The sequence below is a fragment of the Ambystoma mexicanum genome, chromosome 11, assembly GCF_040938575.1.
Source record: "Ambystoma mexicanum isolate Mex_15411 chromosome 11, UKY_AmexF1_1, whole genome shotgun sequence".
Lineage (NCBI taxonomy): Eukaryota > Metazoa > Chordata > Amphibia > Caudata > Ambystomatidae > Ambystoma > Ambystoma mexicanum.
Genome location: NC_090934.1, coordinates 1,365,526,919 through 1,365,549,158, shown reverse-complemented (window position 1 = coordinate 1,365,549,158; position 22,240 = coordinate 1,365,526,919). Strand labels below are relative to the sequence as shown.

General features: G+C 45.8%; 1 protein-coding gene across 6 annotated transcripts in view; it reads left to right on the top strand.

Annotated features, from left to right (window-relative positions):
• The window catches only part of TJP1 (tight junction protein 1), a 2,827,266-nt gene that overhangs the window by 349,891 nt on the left and 2,455,135 nt on the right, over nt 1-22,240 (top strand). The window lies entirely within an intron of this gene.

Sequence of the window (22,240 nt, the reverse complement as noted above, 5' to 3'; positions counted from 1 at the left end):
TGGAGAGTTTGCATATTTGAAAGGTTGACTGTTTCAGGAATTGATCGCACTTTTTTTGAAGAATTTCCGGCTTCAGAAGATAGAGGCAAGCTTGCCATTTTCCAAGTTTCCAGGGATTTCTCGGCAGGGCAGTAAGAAGACGCTTGCTGAGGCGTGGAAGCAAGTGAGGCAGCCAAGGCCAGTTTCACAGTTGGTTGCGAAAAAGGACCAGTGGCAATTCTAACAGGGGATAACAAAGACAAGTTTTTAGGTGCCGGCATGTTCAAGACTTCTGAGTTGGAGCATGCGACTGTAGATTTCGAAGCTGTAGTTGTTGGTTCCATTGACTCGCAAACAGCCTGGGGCTTTTCCATAATAATATGGGCGCCTTTGGGAGCCGAGTAGGTCAAGTAGTTATTTGAAATCGCAGCAACACGGCTCAATGGCAGTAAAGTCAAGGAAGTCCCATTGAGGTCAACTAATTCGGGCTGTGCAACATCTTCGATGAACTGTGAAACACTCATAATCTCGGCATCTGTAATATCGAATGGGGAAAAGTAAATGTCTGGTGAATCCGCATTCACCGGAGAGTCTTGTGGGTCTCGTGGAGTCAAGGTGTGCTCCTGCACCGACACTGACACTGAGATGGGGACGAGAGTTGACAATGACGGCAACGCAGGTGGACGAGCAACCACCAAAACCTGGGAGATTTCCTTCGCGTCCACTAGACAGTCAGTAACATTTGAAGGGAGCGGTGCGGCATGGACCACGGAAGCTGCCAATGCGGGCTGCAAAGGCGGCTGAAACACGGCTTTGGGCATCTCAGACCGGGCTGACTCCAATGAGGTAGCAAGAGTGTTTTGTGTTGGACTGTCAGGCCGATTAATGAACTTGCTTACCTTAGTTACCTTGCTGCCCGATAATCCGGTTAAGCCTTTAAGTGGTGCAGCAGTCCATGGATTCTGCATCCGTCGATGCTGGAGAGTCTTGTGGCGGGTCTGGAGTCCGGGGAGGGAGCTAGCCTTAGGGGAATCAGACATTATGTCCACAAGCACAGAGACACACTTGGACAGACGAAGCAGACTGGGCAGACTAGACGCACTGCCGGACTCCACGCCGTGCGGGAGAAGTGCTTTTAAGCTCCAGAAGCAGTAGCGGTAGCAGTCGAGTAGAGACAGGACTGGAGCACTGGAGGGTCTGAAAGGTTCTGAAAGGTTACAGCAGCTCCACTTACTGAAAACATATTGGACTGGGCAGTCTGGACTCACTGCCGGACTCCGCCCAAGTTTGATTTAAGAAGTACAGAGTACAGAGTAGCAGCGTGCACTCCAACACTTGGAAGAATACTCAGGATAAAGGTGTCTTGAGCACACCACAATTTGCACAAGTTGTAATGGCACGTGTAATCAGATGAAAGCAAATAAAAATCTTTCAAACACACAACCACGATAAAAAAAAGCCTTCACTAGCCACCACTCAAAAGTGTGAACTAAGGCACTTGCGGGATCAAAGGGGATCAAAGGGGTTCCCCCCCCCCCGCATTCTCCCCCGCAGTGTCCCACAATTCTCACACCTGAGCGTGTGCAAGGTGGAGGGTTCAAGGTTCAGGGCTCAGGGTGCAGAAACAGGGACAGCTGGTAAACAGCTGGAGGAAGGACGAGCTTACCGCGCCAGGGATCTTGTGTCTGCTAATACCCTGTTTTTGCCGCTCGTAGCTCGCCCCCACCTTGGATTGGATCAAGATGGATCTCCAACGGCGGACGGCGTATAGTCAGCGCTCCTGCACACTCGATCCTGCTCACTCAATCTCTCTCGTCCGACAAAGGAAAGGACCTACAGACGTGTAGCTACGTCAAGCGTCAAGCCGAACCTCAATGGAGGCGGGAAACAAAGAAACGAGAGGCCGCTTCCGACACCTATTTGCAGCCCAAAAAAGAAAGTCTTGCAGTGGTCTGGGCATGTGAACATTACCATCTATTTCTATACGGGCAGAAATGTACTGTCGTCACCAACCACCAGGCACTCACCACAATTTATGGCAAACATACGGCCAAAATGCCACCTTGCATTGCTTGATGGGGACCACGTCCCCAAGAATATTTGTTCACAATCACACATTTCCCAGGGAAGGACAATAACCCGGCCGATTTCCTATCAAGGCATCCGCTGCAGGCGCAAGAAGAGGCACAATCTGCAAAAGCAGATCAATACATCAAATACATTGCCAACAATGCGCTGCCCAAATCTATCACCATTCCTGAGCTACTCGACGGCATGAAACAAGATTCGATACTCATGGCAGTGAAAGACAGCATGTCCTCGGGGAGATGGCATGATTGGAAGAAAAGAGGAATGCACTTCTCTGAGATGGAACAAACACTTTTTCAGCCATTTCATCAACTGAAACAATATCTATCCATATCCTTGGGCGGTCTACTGCTAAAGGAAGATCGTAACATCATACCAGCAGGATTGCAGGAAAGAGTCATTGCCATGGCACACACGGGACAGAGGAGAATTGTGTCCACCAAGAGGCAACTCAAAACCAAAGTGTGGTTTCCACAAATGGACATTAAAATCGAGAAGATACTTGGACAGTGCATCCCTTGCAAAGCGGTTGCACCACGCACATTCCCACAACCACTCAAAATGTCTTCAGTGCTGTTACAAGTATGGGACAAAGTGGCTGTTGACCTGTTTGTACCCATGCAAAATGGAAAGTATGCCTTAGTCATCATTGATGAGATATCAAGGTTCCCAGAAGTGCACCTGGTACACTCGACAGCAGCACACACAGTTATCCCAGCGTTGGACAAGACATTCACTGACTATGGTATCCAGAGCATTGTAAAGTCAGACAATGGCCCACCGTTCAGTGGGCATGATTTTGCAAAGCATCTGGGTTTCCAACACAGGAGAATTGCACCTGGCTGCAAGCTAATGGCACAGCTGAGAGATGTATGGCAAACTTAAAGCGCATGCTACAAATATGCTCTATCACAAAGGGATTGTTCATGCAAGCCATCCGCACACTCCGAGACTATCACAACACACCTCACAGTTCAACGGGCTGTGCCCATCGGAACTGATGTTCGGCAGAGTGATAAAACCTACTACTCTAGTGCACACCACTGATACGAAATTGACAGTGGGTGCAAATGCCAGAGTGGGAGAAAAGACAAATAAAGCAAATACGCTGATGCCAGGCGTAAGGCAAAAACACTGAGATTAACATTGGAGACGAGGTGCTGGTCGACAATAACACGGATCCAAAGAAGTGCCGCCATTCAGCCCTGAGCCCATGGCTGTGACACACGTGAAAGGATTCATGGTGACAGCAGCAAACCCAACTGTCACAGTCACCAGAAATTCATCGTTCTTCAAACCGGTTGACAGTACTGCAACACAAGGATGTGAGCCCCCAGCTGTCGCTGAAACCTCCTCAGACAGTTCAGATTTTGCAGATGGAGATGTAGCCACTGATAAAAATGACGGTGACAGAGACAAGTACACCTCAGTGATAAGAAGTCCGTCCAGAAGCGCCATTCGCAAACCTTCCAGATGAATTGAAGAGGTGGATTGAAAAGAGGATTTTGTAGTTTTAGTGGGGCGGCCGGGCGGAGGGATGTAACGTCCTCTGTCTTTGAACAGCCAGGGACCTGCAAACGCCAGTCCTCTTTCTCTGTCTAGAGGTTAAGATGTGGACGCACAGCAGGCGGGGTTAAGCCAAAAGGGAAAGTAAAGGCAGTTAGAATAAAGGTTTTCAACAAGCAATATTGTGTCTGTATATCAATGCATGCCTTATTGATATTCCGTTTCAACAAACACTAGCTAGCTGTCCTACTTGGGCAAAGGGGAGGCAGTGGCAGAGAGTTTGGAGAAATCCAGTAGGGGTACCCATAACATCCTGGCTAGGAGATTTATGGGGTAATCTGTCAAATCCTGGCACCTCTGCGGGGGCGGAGACACACCATAACCTGGGTCCTGCATCAATAACCGTTCAAGGATAAACCGACCACTCAACGACCCCGCACAAAGCACGTGCACCGCAGAGGCGAGGCCATGATTGATTATGACAGGTTTGAAGGCACTAAAGTGAAATGGCCCCCTAGGATGCGCCGGTTATGGCTTCTTATTAGGAAATCAATAGCCGTTATAGATGGAGCCTTTACAGCTCCTTAAATGCTTCGCCAGGGAATGCACGGAGAGGAGAAGGAGTCGGGCAAATCTCTGACCCCCTGGGGAGTGGCTTTGGGCAGCCCTGCAGCTGGGGCTGAGGAGCGAACATTAGTGAGGCAAATGCATGCAAAGGCGGAAACCCATCAGAAAACAAGGCAAAGGTGCAGCATTGCGTTAAATGCGGTGCTTTAATCAATGGCTTGCTGACTAGTTCTCATGCGTTTTCTCACATGGTATTTTGCATGGAATGTATTACAGATTTTTTAAAACTATGGAACATAATTTCAAAACCTCAAGGGCAGTCGGCATGTAAGCTCAAAGACTGAGAGACACGCCGAGGATTTTAAAGCGTTTAAAACTAACATTAGAAAAGAGACCTTGACAAAATGTATTCTGGCTTTATGGAGAAACAGAAAAAGAAAATGGACACAGTTAAGACTGGGGAAAGATGGCCAATTTGGATACAGGGTATAATACATAACCAAGAGAAGGGGTGTGCAAGCTTTGGCTCTACAGATGTTTTCGACTACAACTCCCACAGGCTCTAGCCAGCATTGTCAATCGTGAGGGATTATGGGAGATGTAGTCCAAAACACCTGGTGAGCCAAAGGTTGCAGATCCCAGAGACTAGAGTTCTGAAAAATAAGCGACACCAGTGTCCAAGAAGACAAAGCATATTTTAGGATGGACCCGCCCAAAACATTGTACCGAAAAGGAGAAAACAAAATTAATTGTTGCTACCACTGCCTGCTCCTGTTGCCTCTTTCATGGGGGATCAAGGCCGTTGTCTGCCCTTGAGCAAGTTTTACAAAAAGTGAAATAAATCCCTTGCATTTACCAAGGTTTCAGGGCCATTTCCACGTTTCTGCTGCAGTTTGTCATTGTGGCATGTTGTCCTGCTTTTATGGACAGGGAATATAGACCCATGTCATGCGTGAGGATGGGGAGTCATTTGGTGCCAAGATTCACTGCTGGATTGACTTGGCAGGTTTGCTCCTTTCACTGTCATTAAGGGACATGGAACTGTTGTGAGTCTCACTGTGCTGAATATACTTATATCGTTTTCCCTGCTCTAGCTTTGATTGCTTCCTTGTACATTGAAGGTTGCCTGGGCTATATTTCGACTTTGATTCCTTTATTTCTATTAATTACTTTTTTGGCAGTATTGTGTATTTTCTTTTCCTATTTTCCTCCTAGGCCATCCTTCGATGGTGGACATTTTTTTTGCACTACCCAAAAGAAAATGTAAACTCATTACATCCAGTTCCAAAGATTAAAAGTTGAGCTTGCACTATCCTGGTCCAAATATGTAACTCCCATGTTTGCACAAATTCTGCTGGCCGGGGCCACCGCAACAATCTATGCTGCCCCGGAAGAGGCATGAGGCTCATGGTCCAGATTGCAACAAAATAAAAAGGCGGCTTACAAGAGTCGAACCAGAAGACCACAAACTAACTGTGGTCGACGAGGTCACTGTAAACGGTCCAGATTTTATGTTCTCAGGAAACCAGATCGCGTACATTGGCGCTCTTCTGCTGCAGGCGCCATCGGAAGCCGAGGTAACCTCAGACCTGCTGCAGGTAGAGGGTTAAATTTGGCACAAACAAAATTTAAACCTCTGGAAACAGGACATCAATCAGCAATGCGCCCTGTGATGCTCTGGAGGTAGAGGGGGCTCAATCCTTTGTAAAAGAGTGTGTTTCCTACCCCTACTACCTACTTTCATCGTTGGTGGAACTTAAGCCTGTTGGCTTAGGTTCCACCAACGATGAAAGTGATTACAATGAATTTTCATCTGATAATACATTTTCAGGTTATGATTAATGAAACATGAGAAGATAGCCTCAGCACCCTTTAGCTGGAACTACTTCCCTAACATCGAGGGACACATTTCACTTCTTAAGTAGTGCAGGGAACAAGGCCGAAACATGTCTGGGGTTGCTTGTGTTTCAGTGGAGAAGGGGCCTGGTCTAGCAGTTCAGGCTGGGTTTCTCCTATTGGTGGCAGTACATGACTGATTTGCATTGGCTGGACCCCTTGTGCAATGGCGCAGATGGGCTAAAAAATAGCAGTGTGGAATGCTGCCTAGAGCAGTGCCAGTGGTTCAGGTTAATTCAAAAATCTTCCACCCATCACTTTTTGGGTTACAGAACATTTTATCCCAGCAAAGGACTCATCCATTTTGTAAGCACTAAATGTGCACTCGATATTAACATTGGAGCAGGGTTGTGGCAAAGGCGTGGGCGGCATTTGCAGTGGCACAGGGCCTTGCATTCATGGGAGCCTTGCAGCCTAAGCGCCCCCCAGAGCTGTAATGAGGGGTTGCTTGTCTTAGACAAGTTATTGCATACCTGCCCCGCAGCAAATGTAGCATAGCGTACTGCTGGGCCATGGCAAATACATTTTAGCACTCCCTTCCTTGGGAAGCGCAGTTCAGTGGGGAGAGCGTTAATTTGTGATGGAACGTTGGAGTAACCACTGTCTCCAACATGACCCCAGTAAGATTTAATATTTAAAATATACAAACGGATGGATGCACTTGCTTTTGAAAGCCCCCACAGAGCTCTAGTTATCTACTCAAATGTCGTATGCCTTCTCTCGACCTCGGAGATTACTCAAGTGCAACATGCTTGCTGACCTTGGGAACAGCTGTATGTCATGGTTTCGATGTGGTGGTCAGTTGACTCAGGTCTTTAATAGTGAGAGAATCTCGAGGAATGCGGCATGGTGCCATATACATTGCAAAATCATTTCTACCATTATCTATAAAAATGATTAAAAAGAGAACACAAAAGTTGAAACCTATTTGATATACACAGTAAAAGGTTTTCAGTTTCGTTGGACTTTAATTTTTCTTCGCATCATGTATATTAAGAACCTGCATGCATATGTAAAACACTGACCGCAAGTAGGTCACCTCATCACACTGTATCATTTTTGGGTGTCTTTAAATTTTAAAAGTGAATTTTCAATAACCTAGAGAACATTCAGGCTCACATTACTTTTCATTCTAGTACTGTTAGTCTTCCATTTGGGATGAGGAAAAGAATAAAATGTTTGCATAATCTAGTTCTATAAGTATTTATCGGCTTGGTTTATTCTGTGATGCGTGCACTTTTCAGGTCACCTCCAGTGGTGAAAATGGAAAAAAATTGGAGGGGGATCCCATGGGCCGGTGTGTGGGGACATAGTTTGGATGAGGGACGGAGTTCATAGGGGGCGGGGCTGCCAGTTGAACTCCGATGAATGGAAATGTTCAAAATAATAGTTTAAAAATGGCACAGTTTCTCTTATTGCTTGAAAAGTACACAAACCATAGTAAGCATAGTTTTCAAGCCATCACAGCATGCACTACAAACACCAGAATTCATTTGGGAAAGGCAATTATCACTGAGGCCGCGAAGTTGGGGCCTCAGTGATCATTGCGTTTTCCAAATGGACTCTGCTTTTTGCTCAGTCACAGGGTCTTCGGTGAACCCGGGGGCTCCTCTCAGTGATATAATCTGCTTTTTGCAAGCACACTGTGCACACAAGCTGTGCACAGTGCGCTTGCACAGAGCAGATAAGGTCACCAAGGTGAGCCCCTAGGTGCGCCAAGGGTCTGCCTTGGCTGAGGGTTCATGCTGCCTGTGACATAGGTAGGGGGGTGTGGGGTGTATTTAAGGCCCTCAACAGAAATCCCTGTCACCTGAAAAACCGCATTTAAACATTGCCATGAAAAACGGCTCTGCTTTGCTTTCCCTGGGACATGTGTGGCAAGCATTTGAACATTTCACCAAGAACGGCCCTGCGTTTGCTTTTCTTGCCTCTGAATAACAAGAAGTTATGCACTGCATTCAAAATGGCCCTGCGTTTGTTTTTCTTTCATCTGAATACCAAAATGTTATGCACTCCATCCAAAATGGCCTTGTCTTACTGTTAAGTCACATGAGGAGCAAGGATTTCAACATTGCAACCCGACACAGCTTTTGTTTTCAATTCCATGTGAACTGCAGCACTTTACACACTGCAAATGAAAAACGGCGTGGCTTTTGCGGCTATTCCATGTCAAATCAAAGAACCTTGTGCAGAGGGCCTAGCCCCCGTGTTAGTGGACCAACAGAAAGTGCAAACTCACTCAAAAAGGATAAATTAAAGAATCCCATGACCTACAGAACAACATTTCAAACATTAGATGAAGAACAGCTTGCACACTTGTGAAATAAAGAAAAAAGACTTTTAAAAGCCACTGTGAAAGGATAACTTTGCTTACATAGAAAATGTCAGTGAAATATGTTGCGGGTGGGGTATTCACTAAAGCCATGTACATTATGTTTTCCCTCACAAGACTTCAATCACCTTGGAAGATGCTCAGACTACCAGAAAAACAGTTTTTGGGCTCAGGCACAAAACTCAGTTGTAAGCCTTGCCTCCCACTGGAAGTCACACCTATAAGTGAACTATTCCGCAATGACATGTGAGGTGACTGAGGGCGTTATAATTCCTGCTCTGCCAGACTTGAAGGCAGTACTAGCAGGGAGGACAAAGAAAGCAAGTGTGGCTAGACCTTGACCAGTAAGTGTGAGTTCCTCCTGCACCCTCTCCCAAGGACAAACTGACAAACATCAAAGTGTGTAATAAAAATCTTTGATCTCTGGTTGAGCCAGCGGAAGACAGTTAGCTGTTGGGGATGAAACAACACCCTCCCATATGTGACAGATCCTCTACATTGACATTAAAGGATTGATTCATTTTAGTTGTTTTTCACAGCACTCGGAATAAAAAGTAATTTCGTTTTCTGTTAATTTTCCATGTGATTTTCAGGCGATTGTTTAGAGACTAAGTGCATGTTCCTAGGACTTTGGGGAATGAAATGGCCAGTAAAGACTAGTTTCTGGCTGATTTAAAAATATGACAAGCATGAGATTTGATGGAAATATGGAAATTGAGATTATGAACATGCTTAATCATTTGCAGAGTTATAACTGTTATATAACTGTTATATATTTTATGAAAAGGACAAAAATGTGCCAAAGGGCCATACTAACATACTAACTTGCACATAGTTGGTGATTGGCTTAGCTAATTCCCTATGACTCACTGAAACCGCATATCTATTCCTTATGATGATGGATAGTATAAATATGAAGTTAGGACACATAACTCAGTTTTGCTAAAAAGTTGACCTGAGAAACAAAGAACTGTTTAAATGCCAAACAGACAGATGATGCTCCCTCCCCCTGAACCAATGATGCAAGGGGGCAGGGATTAGAATTGTAGATTGTCCGATACCAGGGTAGGAGTAATTCTAGAGTACTCCCCCTAGATTGTAAAATTAATGATGTAATTTGGGCTATATAAGTAGGAACTGTACTAGACAGAGGGACAAACACCAGAATTTGGGGAGACAGGAGAAGGAGGACTGAGAGGAGGCAGCTGAACTATCCAGGAGAGTGCAGTGACCAGATCCCTTGTCCTGGCTGTCCCGAGTGTCCTGAGATCCAGCTGGTGTTCCAGAATCCTAAACTAAGGCTTACTTTGTAAGTAGCAGATAACCCCATTGAATTCCCATTGAAAGACCCAAACTGCCAGTATACTTCATTCAACTTTCCATAGGCAAATCTGTCTTAGCCTGTGTATGGTAGTGTATTCTTTTGATAAATCTCATAGTTGTCTGTATAAATCCTTAGTATCATTTTGAAATAAATAAATTAATTCCCCCATTGAAATTCACGTTCAAAATTATTGTCATTCAAAATCTACAATCTTGTTCTTGTTTTTATTAATAATTCTATTCATTAAAGTATAGCTTCAACAGAATTAGTCTGTGTGACTGAAACCAAATGTACCCATCTATTGTGTGCATTACCCCACAAACTCTTAAATTGCATAAATCCTATTGAAAACCCCAAACCTTAGTCCCATTGAGAGCAATCCCTTTTGCCTAGAATTCTATCTGTTATGTGCCTCTTTTCTTGTCTTTGAAACTGGATATCCGATTTTGAAAGATAAACCCTTTCCGGGGCTACCTGTCACGTAAAACCCGTGTAAAACAAGTTTCCATTTAAAATTTGTATCTTTTCCTTTTTGCATTTGCTTTATCCCCATAATCTATTTTCCTACCTCATTTCCACGTTGTTCTGTGTACTGATTAGTAGTCTCTAAGCTTCCCTATCTCTTCAAGTGTAGCAACACGAATGTCCTCTATTCTGTCCCACCGCAGTTGCGAGTAGCCGTGTGAATAATAATCCAAGTCCGATTCTGCCGTTTTGCTCCAAAAACAGGTTTTCTTTTCCAGCTTCCCATTTTGGGGTGGTGGGCTTTATTCCAAATCAGATTTTTCTCTCTCCATCCTTACTCCGTGCCACTGCCTTCCATTCAAAGGAATTAAGTTAGCTGATGTTTGAGGGTGCATGTTGCATGGGGGAGTGTTAAACCTTGATGCTATCACTTGATTAAAAAAAGCGATTCTTTTTCCTGTTTTGCCAGTAAAGATCTTTGTAAACTGTGCTAGGATATCTGAACCAATTGTGCTGTAGAAATCATTGCATTTGTGTTGCCACATAGTAGTGGCTGTTGTATTTTGAATATTTTTTCCTTTTTCATTAAATAGTAGATTAATAAATATCTTATTGATACACACCGGCGTGGTTCCTGGTCCATTGTGACACAGGCTGTTTGTGAAGGTTGGGTGCGGGACAGGTTGGGGGCCTACTTAAATAAAAGAACCTATGGTTTATTAAAAATAAAAGTGCTTTATTGTACGCCACATTCATTGTCGGGAAAGGAGTCCCTGAATAGAGTGTGCCGTGTAATAAAACCGTGACTGGGGCAGAGCCAGAATAGAGCTCATGGCGCCAATGTGCAGTTTACGACTCCGCCCCCCCACTCTATACCGTAGTACTGCAAGCACTTTGTTTTTTTAATGTTTTTTCTTCTTCTTTCAAGTGCGCTTAATGGGCAGAGGCTGGCTGGATCCCGTGAGCCGGCTACACATCTGATGCCGGATCTCGGAGAGCCGGCCCATTGGAAGTCTAATATTAATGCCTAAATCTACCAACGAAAGCTTAGAAGATATTTGAACAAATGCCTAAATTACAGACTGGACTCAATCCCTACTTCACCACTTCACTGACGTGTGTGTGTGTGATCCTGGGCAAATCAATTTATCCAACGGTGGCTTGCCTGGCAACATTTTGAAGCCCCTAGAAGTAATTCAGTTCAAAGTACATGCCGTTCAAAACAAGCCCCACTGATGGTATTGCTCCATATATAATAACAGTGAGCATTTCTGTATTGTCCACAGAGTTATTTATCTCTTGGCTTACTCATGTCAACATCTTGTAATACAGCTTCACTTGATGCCCTCGAGTTTTGAAGACTGACGACACTTCCTGTGTCGTCATTTCCTGTGACACCACTTCCGGTGATGTTAATACATAAGGACATTAAGAGGGGCTGCATGTATTTTACCGCACAGGGCCGTACACATCGTATAACCGGCCCTGCATAAGAGGTTCTAGGCAGTAAAGTTCACAATGTGCGCTGTACCAATTCACCCATTCATTAGCAAATAGCATATCGCAATAACATGCGTTACTTGCTGACACGTCCGACAATGATAATTACGTGATACATATAATCTAATTTGTGCCAGAAACATATGGCAGCCCAAATGATCGGGCACACATTTAGGGCCTGATTCACAGAGCGTTTTCCTATGGGATTGAGCCATTATAAAACGCTTCTGTGAATCAGGCCCTAAATCCACTGGTATTTGAGAGTCCACATGGAGAATCGCTTGGTGCTGATTGCTGACCCATCATGAGAACAGTTGAATTACCACCAGAGATAACTCTGTACTCCGGAGACCCCCGGCTGGTCCATAGAGCCGAGGTTTGCTCAGAAAGTACTTTAAGATGAGATAGCTGCACCCTTGAGATGGATGGGGTGCAGATGTATTACTCCACCACCAATCAATGAGGACAACTCAATGGCTTGGCAAAGGGAGTCCGTTTAATGACAAGTACAAAAAACGGGGAGTCATGAAAATCAGCAGTGATGCGATCGTCCTTCTCGGTTTAACTCCAATGAGCTTCATAAAAGTCATAGCATTTATACTGAAAACTCGTCATAATTGACGTATAACACTCAAAAGTTGATATGCAATTCTATTGGTTAGGAAAAGGTAACTTTAATATAGGTACTATATCTGTATATGGTAATGGAGTGAGGGGATTGGGTAAACATTGTCAGGTGGGCGCCTAAGCCCTTCCTTCAAAGATGACTACTGTAGACGTCACTAAAAGTATGATGTCCCATTGGTTCTACTAACTATAGGACCCTAGATTATTTGGTCCATTGTGATTGGGTTGGCACCAACCCCATGCATAAATTTCCATTTTGCTTAGCAGCACACAGAATGGTCAGTCAGGTGCAGGGTGCCCTTCAGTTACCCGGCCTTCCTCCAATTAAGGTTACAATCAATTATCACTTCCACAACTATGTGTCAATTATGTTACTGTGATTGACCTCGAAACTGCATGGTCAGTCTGGGAAAATTCTGATATCTCTCCCTGGTCGGATGCCAAGCGTAGGTGTGAACTCGTGCTTCTCCTTGCTCGGATGGTCACGTGCTTCCTGCCCTGTGAATTTGTCTAGTTTCTCTCAATTTGTGCATTTAATTCTTATTCGGCTTGCCACCTGCCTACGCCTCCTTATCTTGACCTTTCTGAGACAGAATATTCTGTTCTTAAGTTTCAATTATTTGTCACTACTGTTTGTTTCTTCTATTGGTATGACCTTGGCTCTCCTGGCACGAGTTGCACCTGCCGAGTTTCGAGTCAGCCGTCTCTTCTCGTCTTACTAGAATATGAATTTCTGCTCATTCTGCCTTTAGTAACCTGGGTTGATTCTGCTTCGATTGCAAAGTGGAATTACACTTATAATACCGTGCTTCGTTTTGAGATAGATTATGTATAATGGCGCTTGCCGCACTATTCTTCTACTTAGCATTGCAAGCCGCATCGTTTTCTTAGATTTCTTGTGGTTCCAAGCATATGTACAAGTGTTAGCTGGTTGAATATCTTCATCCTGTTTACAGCTTCAGCTTCTTTGTACTTCAACATCACTCTCCCTTTTAGGTTCACAACATCCTTATTCATGGGGTTGCGTCTCTGGTTGTCATTCTGGGTTGTCCTTTCTTCTATTTGTACATCGGTCCGGGTCCTTGTGATGTCACCATTCATCTTCTGTTAAGACCTTTTTGATTTCTTCCGGGACTGTACTTAGGCAATCTTCATTTTGTCTCATTTGCTGGTAAGGTTTCCTTAATGGATACCTCACTGTCCATGGTTTTCCTGGTATCAGTACTTCAATAGGGGTTGCTGTTCTGATAGGTACTGGGCAGAGCCCTACTACGGCTCTCTGCTGATTTATCTGCTCATCATACGTCACATATTTTGGTGTGAACGTTCCGGGTGCTTCAAAATGGCCGACTGGAGTGCAGGATTTATTTGGGACCTCCTCTACAGCCACTTAGCTGCATCTAGCACCCCGCCAGATATATAATCAGACGTCCCAGCTAATAGAAATGTCACAAACTAGAAATATATATGAACATTTTAGAAACACTAATGGCAATAAACACATTCTGGAATAATCAGATTCCATTCTCTTGCTCATCTGAGTTATATGGCAATCGTAGAACTCATATTGACCCAATCAGCAGGCTACGTCTCAAGGTAGCGGGGCCTCAGCCCAGTTGTGTGATTAGTTCTTAAGTATTGCAATATGACTGAGGTAATGAGAGACTGGGATGGGGAGTAGAAAATAGTTTAACTTATGTATTATATTGTATTCTTAATTTTATGCCTCCCTTTCCCCATTTGTATGACCTCAATGCGCTTTGTGGTTGGAACGCCCTCGATGACCGCAGTGTAGGAGGTTCTAAGAGTTTACATTAAAAGATGCATGTGTGCATTTTTACTGGGTTAGGACTTGGGTGGGCTGTTTAGGCTCCAGTAAGCAGCCTGCATGTTAGGCTCATGGGAAGCTGCTGTTGGTGGTTTGGGGTAGAGTGCTATTGTTGAAGTTTCAATGTGTGCCCAGCTAGACTGATTTGTTTTTCATTGGTTGTCACTGTATACTAGTCCCAGAGCTGTTGAGGTATGTCAGGGGTTTGTGTGGATGGCTATGTGTGCTGCTAAACTGGAATAGCATAGCCATAATTGCATTCTATGGTGCATGGATGGGTGGCCGTGCATGTGGCCTGTGTCCACAGACATGGTGTAAGGTATACGTACCGTACGCTTGGATGGAGTTCGACTGCAGTGTTCTTTTTCTTGGTCCAATGTGATTGGCTAGACTCGCTATTCATGATCTCCCTGGAACAAAAGTCTGAGGAGTGGGGCGGGGCCCGGAAGCATAGGGTGGTGAAGGAGTGAAGGGAGAACGATAGATTTTTATGGTGTGCCTGTGTGAAGGCTGCCGGAATCCATGGGGTATTGGTGGATAGGAGTGTTTTGTGTTTTGAGAAGGACGATAGTTTGTCACTGTGTGTGTCTGCGAACGCTGTCGGCCAATGTGTGGTGTTGGTTTATAGGAGTGTGTTGTGTTCGGGTCAGTGTTTCTGTGCGCCTTTTGGGAGTGTACAGTGCAAGAGGGTTTCAAAAGGAGGGAGGGAAAAGACAGGTTTTCAGCGCCTTTCTGAATGGCAGGTGATGGTCAATATTGCGAATGTTGTAATGTGGGATAACTAGGAGAGATGTAATGTAATTGTAATGTACTTTTTTAATTTTTAAAGCGCTTATACACAACTGAAGTGCTTCAAGGCGCGATGGGAACAAGGGAAAACAGTAGTCATTCGTAGGCCTTGAAGTTTCCGAATGATCTAACAAAATTATCTAACAAAATTGACTAATATACTAGGAGCATTTCTACTAGTGCAAGTGCGTGACAGGAGGGATGGAGAGAAGGGAGGGTGAGAAGGGAAGAACAACAGTCAATAGGCTGTCGTGCAGGCCTAACGACTTGCCAGATGGTACACGTGCATGACAATGAGTAGAGAGAGGAGGAGGTGGGGAGAAGGGGAAAGGACATACAGAACAATAAACTACTATGCTAGGCCTGGCAACATTCATATTAAATGATGATAGGTCATCATCAATAATGCGCCTATGAACAAGTGTTCCATGCGCAACCAAACTCGGGAGGGAAGACAGGGAGGACAGGACAAGCGATCTTGCTAGGCCTAGTACATTCAATGTCGTGCAAACGCGCAGACAGGAAGTGCGAGGGAGAGGGAGCCAGTGCGCCCAGTCCATCAGGGGCCTGGGTTAAGTGCAGAAGAGGTTGCGTATCACCTGGAACGTATTCCGAGTGCAGAATGCGAGGCAAATTGCAGAGGCCCGGAGGCAAGTGTGGGACTGGCGGAGGAGCCTGCGACCTGTGTGGTTCTGGAGGTGCACCAGGCAACCTGTCAGTGAAACTGAGCAGAGTTGGGGAGGAAAGCAGGAGGGAGGAGAAAGGGTGTTAGCAGGGGAGAGGGAGAGAGAAAGAGGAAGAGAAGATGCTGTATGAGTTCTGAGAGTCCTTGAGGGGTGGTAGCGAGTGACTTTGACTTCAAGGAATTCCGGGGCGGTGTTGTGGATAACCCAGTGGGTGATGCACATGGCTTTAAAGGTAGTACGTCGACCAATAAGGAGCCAATGGAGGACTCTTAATGTAGGGCCGTTCTGTTCTCACAGAGGTAGGTTAATGAGCAGGCAGGCTGCAGCGTTTTGGGTTCTTTGCAGTTTCCTTAGCTGAAACACTGGTGTGCCTAGGTAAAGACAGTTTGCGTAGTCTAAGCAGGAGAGGATGATGGAGATGATGGCAGAGAAACGTGAGGAGAGGTGAGGTAAGGGAAGATACCTCTGAGGATGCGTAGATGGATGAAACAGGTTCTGTACACCGAGTTGTTGTGTTGGGAGAGAGATAAATCTATGTCCAGTGTGCATCCAAGGATTTTCACTGAGGTGGAGGTTGCTGGTGTGTGGCCTAGGAATTGCGGCCAGGGAATAGGTTGAGGGAGGAGCGCTGTTTCCCGCATTTCAGTGTTTCCAGGATTGAGTATGAGGTGGTTGGTCGTTTTCCAGTAGTCAATATCCGAGAGGCATGATGACAGACCTGGATGGTTGGAGCCTGGTGATTTGTGGATTGTAAGGATGATCTGGGTGTCGTCTGCGTAGTTATAGCAGGTAAGATTGTGGAAGGGGATGAGTGCGGGCAAAGTGTTTAGATAAATGTTGAGGAGCATGGGAGTTAGAGATGCTCCTTGTGGGACTCATTTTGTTACTGGACATGAGGTGCAGGTGAACGGATGGAGGAGCATTATTTGTGAGCGATTAGAGATGAAAGAGGAGATCCAAGAGAGGTCAGTGTCTTTGATTCCTAATGAGTGTATCCTGTCTAGGAGGATGGTGTGATCGATGGTGTCGAAGGCGGAAACGAGGTCATGAAGTATGAGCACAACACAGCCTTCTGCATCAGCTGTACTTTTTAGGTCAGCCCTTAATGACACAAGGCAGGATTCTGTTCCTCTGAGTGGTCTGACGCCAGATTGCCCAGGGTCCAGGAGGTTGTTGGCTTCAGTGAAAAGGCAAAACTGCTTGTATGCTGTGCGGTCCATGAGTTTGGCCATGAAGCAGGTGTTGGAGATTGGCCGACAGTTCTAGGGGAGGAGTGGGTCCAGTGTAGGTTTTTTGCACAGTGCTTTGATGTAGGTGTAATAAATCGTTGTACAATAATATTTATTTATGGTACGAGATCTTAGAATCGCTCATTAAACATACATTCACTGACCTGTTCTGACGTCTCAACTCTGTTGAATGTGAGAAGTCTCCTGGTAAACCCTTTCCGTCCCAAGAATACACTGTTGGGAAGGAATGAACTCCACAGGGAAACCCTCTGGGGAATAAAACCCTGACAGCTCTCGGTAGGTGTTGATTTCCTTATGCAGCGCCGAATGGAGTGGAACACCAGTGCAATTCCCAAAAGATGAAGATGCTAGCACAAAGAGATGTAAAGAAAGAAGAGATTATGAACTGCCACTTGAAAAGACAGATAGAGTAGGAGGGTAAGTAATTAAACAGATAAATTCCTGTTTTCGAAGTCAGAGGGGTTATGAGACATAAATCTGCCTTGGGGCAGGGGTTTGGTCCATGGTCTATTATAAACAACACATGCACTATAGATTAGAACACCTTGATGTGAAGAGGGAAAACGGCACAGAAGTTAATGTGGACTCGGTGTAATTGTAACACAAGTTCGGGGAATGAAGCAAATAGAAACTGCTTCCTTTGTTTACACTCGGAGACCACGATCGGCTGTGAGGAGAGAGTAAAATGAGGGAATGCAGTATTGTTTGTATATATCGCACAATGCAATGTAAGTGAGGGGAAAAGTACCTGATGTGCGGAATCTGACCACAGAAGTTTAGAGGTGTGCTCTTGGTGAACGTCACCGACGCCTCAGATCGGGAGAGATTATGGGAACTCTCCTTTATTATAGTGTAAGTGCGTGTCTGGTGCAGGGAAGCCAAACAAGAGATCAGGAATAACAAGTTCCTAAGAGACATAGACAGGGTAAGGTAAATGCACAGAAGAAATATGTAGATTAGATAAAGGAAGCCTAGTGGCGGACTCACGAAGCGCTGGCTGACAAAAGTAGCAATGCTTTCCAGCGTTGTGTAGGAGGACAGATATCCGGCTCCTTGCAGCAGGGGTGGAGCCTCCAAAACAGACAAACCCTGCAAGACTGAAACAATACGCACACTAGGCGCCGCCATCTTGGTAGGAAAAATGGAGGCAACTCGAGAATGGGACCAGCGGTGCCATATAGACCATCTTCTTCTATGGGACATGACAGTAGGAGGTTTTAGTGATTCCGGGGAGGTTCCCGAAATTAGGGAGTGGTTGAGAATTGAGCATGCAATACTAACTGCACAGGTTGAAGCTTGGATGTTTTTGAGGAGGGTGGGTGGACAGCGATCCTCAGGGGAGCCTGATGGGCAGCTTTGTGCTAGGAGCGATAAGAACTCCTGGTGTAAGATTGGAGAGAAAGAGGTGAAGGTTTGTATCAAAAGGGGGTTTCGACAGTGGTTGGTCTTTGGTTGAATAGGCAGTGGGGGCATGTGTTCCAATTCAGAGATGATGGTGGAGTGTCTGTTGATACTGACATTGTGGAAGTGTTCTTATAAGGTATTACATAGGGATTGGGAGATGTGTGTGTGGGGGGATAGAGGAGTCCGGGGAGTTGAATACGGAAATGATTCTATGCAGTTCCTTGCTCGGGTTGTGAGAGTTTAAGATTCTGTACTCGTAGAATGGTTTTTCTGATTTCCAATCTGTGTGCTCTGGTTAGTCTTGCTACGGTAGTTTTGTTCTGGGCGGTAGGGCTGGTTCTCCAGGTTCTATCCAGATGGTGCTTGAGGGATTTTAGTGATCTGAGGTTGGCAGTGTACCACCTGGGTGTGGGTCTTGATCTCTGAGAGGTCCGTTTTGTTGGGTGAAGAATGTAAGGATGCTCAATACCCAGAGGTTGAAGAGTTTGATGGGGGTGGCCCTTCCTCGAGCGAGAGTGTTGGGAGAGAGGTAAGGAGGGAGTTGGCTAGAGATGGGGTGATAATGACTTCATTCCATAGTGGAGTGGGATGTGTGGGGGGTGGTGCTGGTCGGGCGTGGCCTTGGTCGCGGGCCACAGCGGTCAGTGATACAGAGAAGATTTCTGAGTGATGTGTCCATGAGAGGGGGTGTGGGGACTGTGTGGATATGTTTGTGGTGCTGAAGATCGCATCAAGGGTGTGACCTCCACTGTGGGTGGGTGTGCAGATGCATTGTGTCAGGTTGAATGCTTCTAGGTTGTCTGTGAGAGATTGGGTCATAGGGTTTGAGGGTGAATCAAACTAGATGTTGAAATCCCCTAGGAAGTGTTGGATGGAGGTTGAGGTTGTTTTTCAGAGCTTTGCAGAGTGTGTTTATGACGTTTTTGTAGTAGCCAGGGAGTCTGTAGACGAGGAGGAGGAGGTTGAGAGTTGGAGTTGTACCAGAAGCGATTCATACTCTGTGGTGTTGGCTGAGTTGTCCTTAATTTTTAGTGGGAATTGTGTAGAATCGCAAGCCCTCCACCCCTTTGTAATCTGTTCCAAACAGTAAGGTTGTACATGGGTGGGAAGGCCTTGTGTGCAATGGGGTCGTAATCATCAGCAAACCATGTCTCTGTGATGAAAAGGATGTTTGGAATTTTTTTCTGTGATGAGGTCAAAGATATGAAATTTGTTTTTGGATCCTGGCCTGCCGGTGATAGGGGCGCAAGAGAGTTAGCGCTGTGTGCTTGCAAGTGCTGGACGGGTCGGGTTGGGAATGGTAGAAGTAGCAGGAGTGGGGGGTGGCTGGGGTTGGGGCAGGGTGTGACATGAGGAGGGTGTTAGGGGAAAGGGGCTGGTCGAGGTTGGTATGGGCAGATGGGTGGGCAGTGGAGGGTGTTGGGAGGAGGCATGGGTGGCGGAGGTGGACCAGGGGAAAGGGTGAAAAGGGGAATAGGGTTAGGACCGGGTTGGCTGCCAGCAGGGAGATTTCGACCATATAGTAAGGTGCGAGGGTCCGGGAGCTGGGTTGGAGAATGGGTGATGCTAGTAGGGGCCTAAGGTCGTCTTGGTCTGGGCCTTTCCTTGACTCTCTGGTGGGCCATGTGGTGTGGGTGGTGGGTGAGAGTGAGGGGGGTGGAAGTTGGGGTTTTGGCCAGGGCTGCTCTTGCTGTGCTAAGAGAAGGGACACATGATTTGGGGCGGGGTTGCTATGTTGCCCGGGAGAGGTGCGAGCAGAGGCTGCAGGTGATTAGCTAGCGTGGTGGGTGGGGTGGGAAGGTTGTTTTACCTGAGTCGTGTGAGTACAAACATTTGTAAGACCTTGCACATGTTGTAGCAAGATGAATCCTGTAGAGCCTCAGAGTAGAAAAGGGTGATTGCGTGCGACTAGGAAGTGTTGCAAAGTTTGTTTTCTTGTTAATCAGATGTCAAATTCCAAGAACAAGCGAAGGGCAGAGGGGTGGTGAAGGCTTGGCACGCCAGATACACGATAGTCATGAACAGCACAAGTGAATTCCCCGAAGAGGGCCCCTGAGATGCAGAGAAGGTGTAATGACTGTGCAGTTGCAGGCTTATCTGCTCACCTCAGGAATGTGTTTACGAGGGACTCTTCTGCACGAAGGAGGGATGGGGGGAGGAAGATTACGTGACTAACTGCTAATGCTTATGTAAACTCCTTTTCTGTGCACATGCTAGAGATAGGAACCAATGATATTTGAAAATGTATATAAACCATGCAGACCTAGTGCTTATCAGCTCACTTCCCCGTTCTCTCAAGGATGCTGAAGTCTGGCCCTTCCACGGAAGATTGACAAATAAACCTTTGTGACTTGACCAGCTGCCTGAGTCTTTTTGGAGTAGGATCCCTTTTGACGGAAGTGGGGTGAGCGAAAGTGTACCCCCAGTCATTGGGTGGTCCAGTATGTTCTAGGGGTCAATGGTTTCAGTTCCGGCTCTCCATCTTGACTCTCTTGATTGAGCAGAGAGAGTTCTACGTGGAGGGTGTAGCCTATTGGTTAGAGGGTGGTTGACAGACGAGGAGGGACATGTACCTTGGGGTTTTGGAGGGTGGGTCAGGGGGCTGCAAGATAAGATGGAGGGTTGGGATGATAGGATGTGCATTGGTGATGGCCAGGTTAGGGTGTGGTGGGTCTTGTCAGGATACCAGAATAGAGGCGGGTGCACCTATAATGAGGGTCCAACAGTGGACAGTAACACGCAGTGGCACCTGGATTTGGAACACCTGGATAGCGGGAGAGATGTCTAAAGAAGGATACAACAGTAGACCGTATAATGCAGTAGCACCTAGGTTTGGGACACTTGGGACATCTGGATAGCGGGAGAAATGCCTAAATGGGGATTGCAACAGTAGATAGTGAAATGCTTTAGCACCTAGATGTGGGGCACCTGGATAGAGGGAGAGACGACTAACTGGGCATACAACAGTAGACAGTCAAATGCAGTAGCACCTAGATGTGGGAAACCTGTGTAAAATTGTGAAATGCTTAGATGGGGGTATCACAATGCAAGCAGTAACTTCAAGGTTTGGGACATCAGGGTGGAGAGGTAAATGCCTTTGCTGTGAGTACACCAGTGCATAATTTGTCTCGATGTGAGATGTTGCTACCTGACCCAATCTGTATGAATGCGACATATGGCTGACTAACACAATCTACTTAGATGCGATATATGGCTGACTAACACAATCTACCTAGATGCGAGTTATGGCTGATAAACACAATCTACCTAGATGTCAATGTTAATGGTAATGTTAAAGGATATTTGTACCGCACACTATCACCACCGTAGTGGTCCCATAGCACTCTGGCGGCTCTGAAAGAGGGAGGGGGTGAGTCAATGGGAATATGCTGGAAAGTTGAAAGAGAGCAGTGATGTGCTGATGGCAGCCTCAGCCCAGTGGGTCTGTCTGCTGGGCTTGGGGTGTTTTACGGTCGGTAGTCGTTGTGTGCTGTTGTGCAGGTCTATGTGGGGTTTGTTTTGTTGTTGCAGTGTAGTAAAGTTTATGTGGATTGCTGCGTTTTAGGCTTGTGGTTGTGTTTGGTTAGAGTTTGAGAGGTGTATGCAGAGGGATGAAATTGTTAGTGGATTGGTTAGTTGGCACTGTTGTCCTTGCAATTATTTCTAGGTGTGATGCTTACTATCGTTCACTATTCCATCGTTTCCAAGTTTTCAATATTCTAGCTAGATGGGAGGCAGGCTGGTGATCACGATTCCAATTAAGTGTTGCACTTATCTTAATTCGCAGTTTCATCTAAGTGTGGTTCATGCTAACTCTCACCGTCCTGTCTACATGTGACACAGGTTAAGGTTAAAAAAAGTCCATTTAAGTGTGGTACATGCTAACATCCACATTTCTATCTAGATGCAACGCAGGCTAAAGTTAGGAATTCCATCTAAGTGTGGTACATAGCATTCACATTTCTATCTAGATGCAACACAGGCTAATGTTAAGAATTC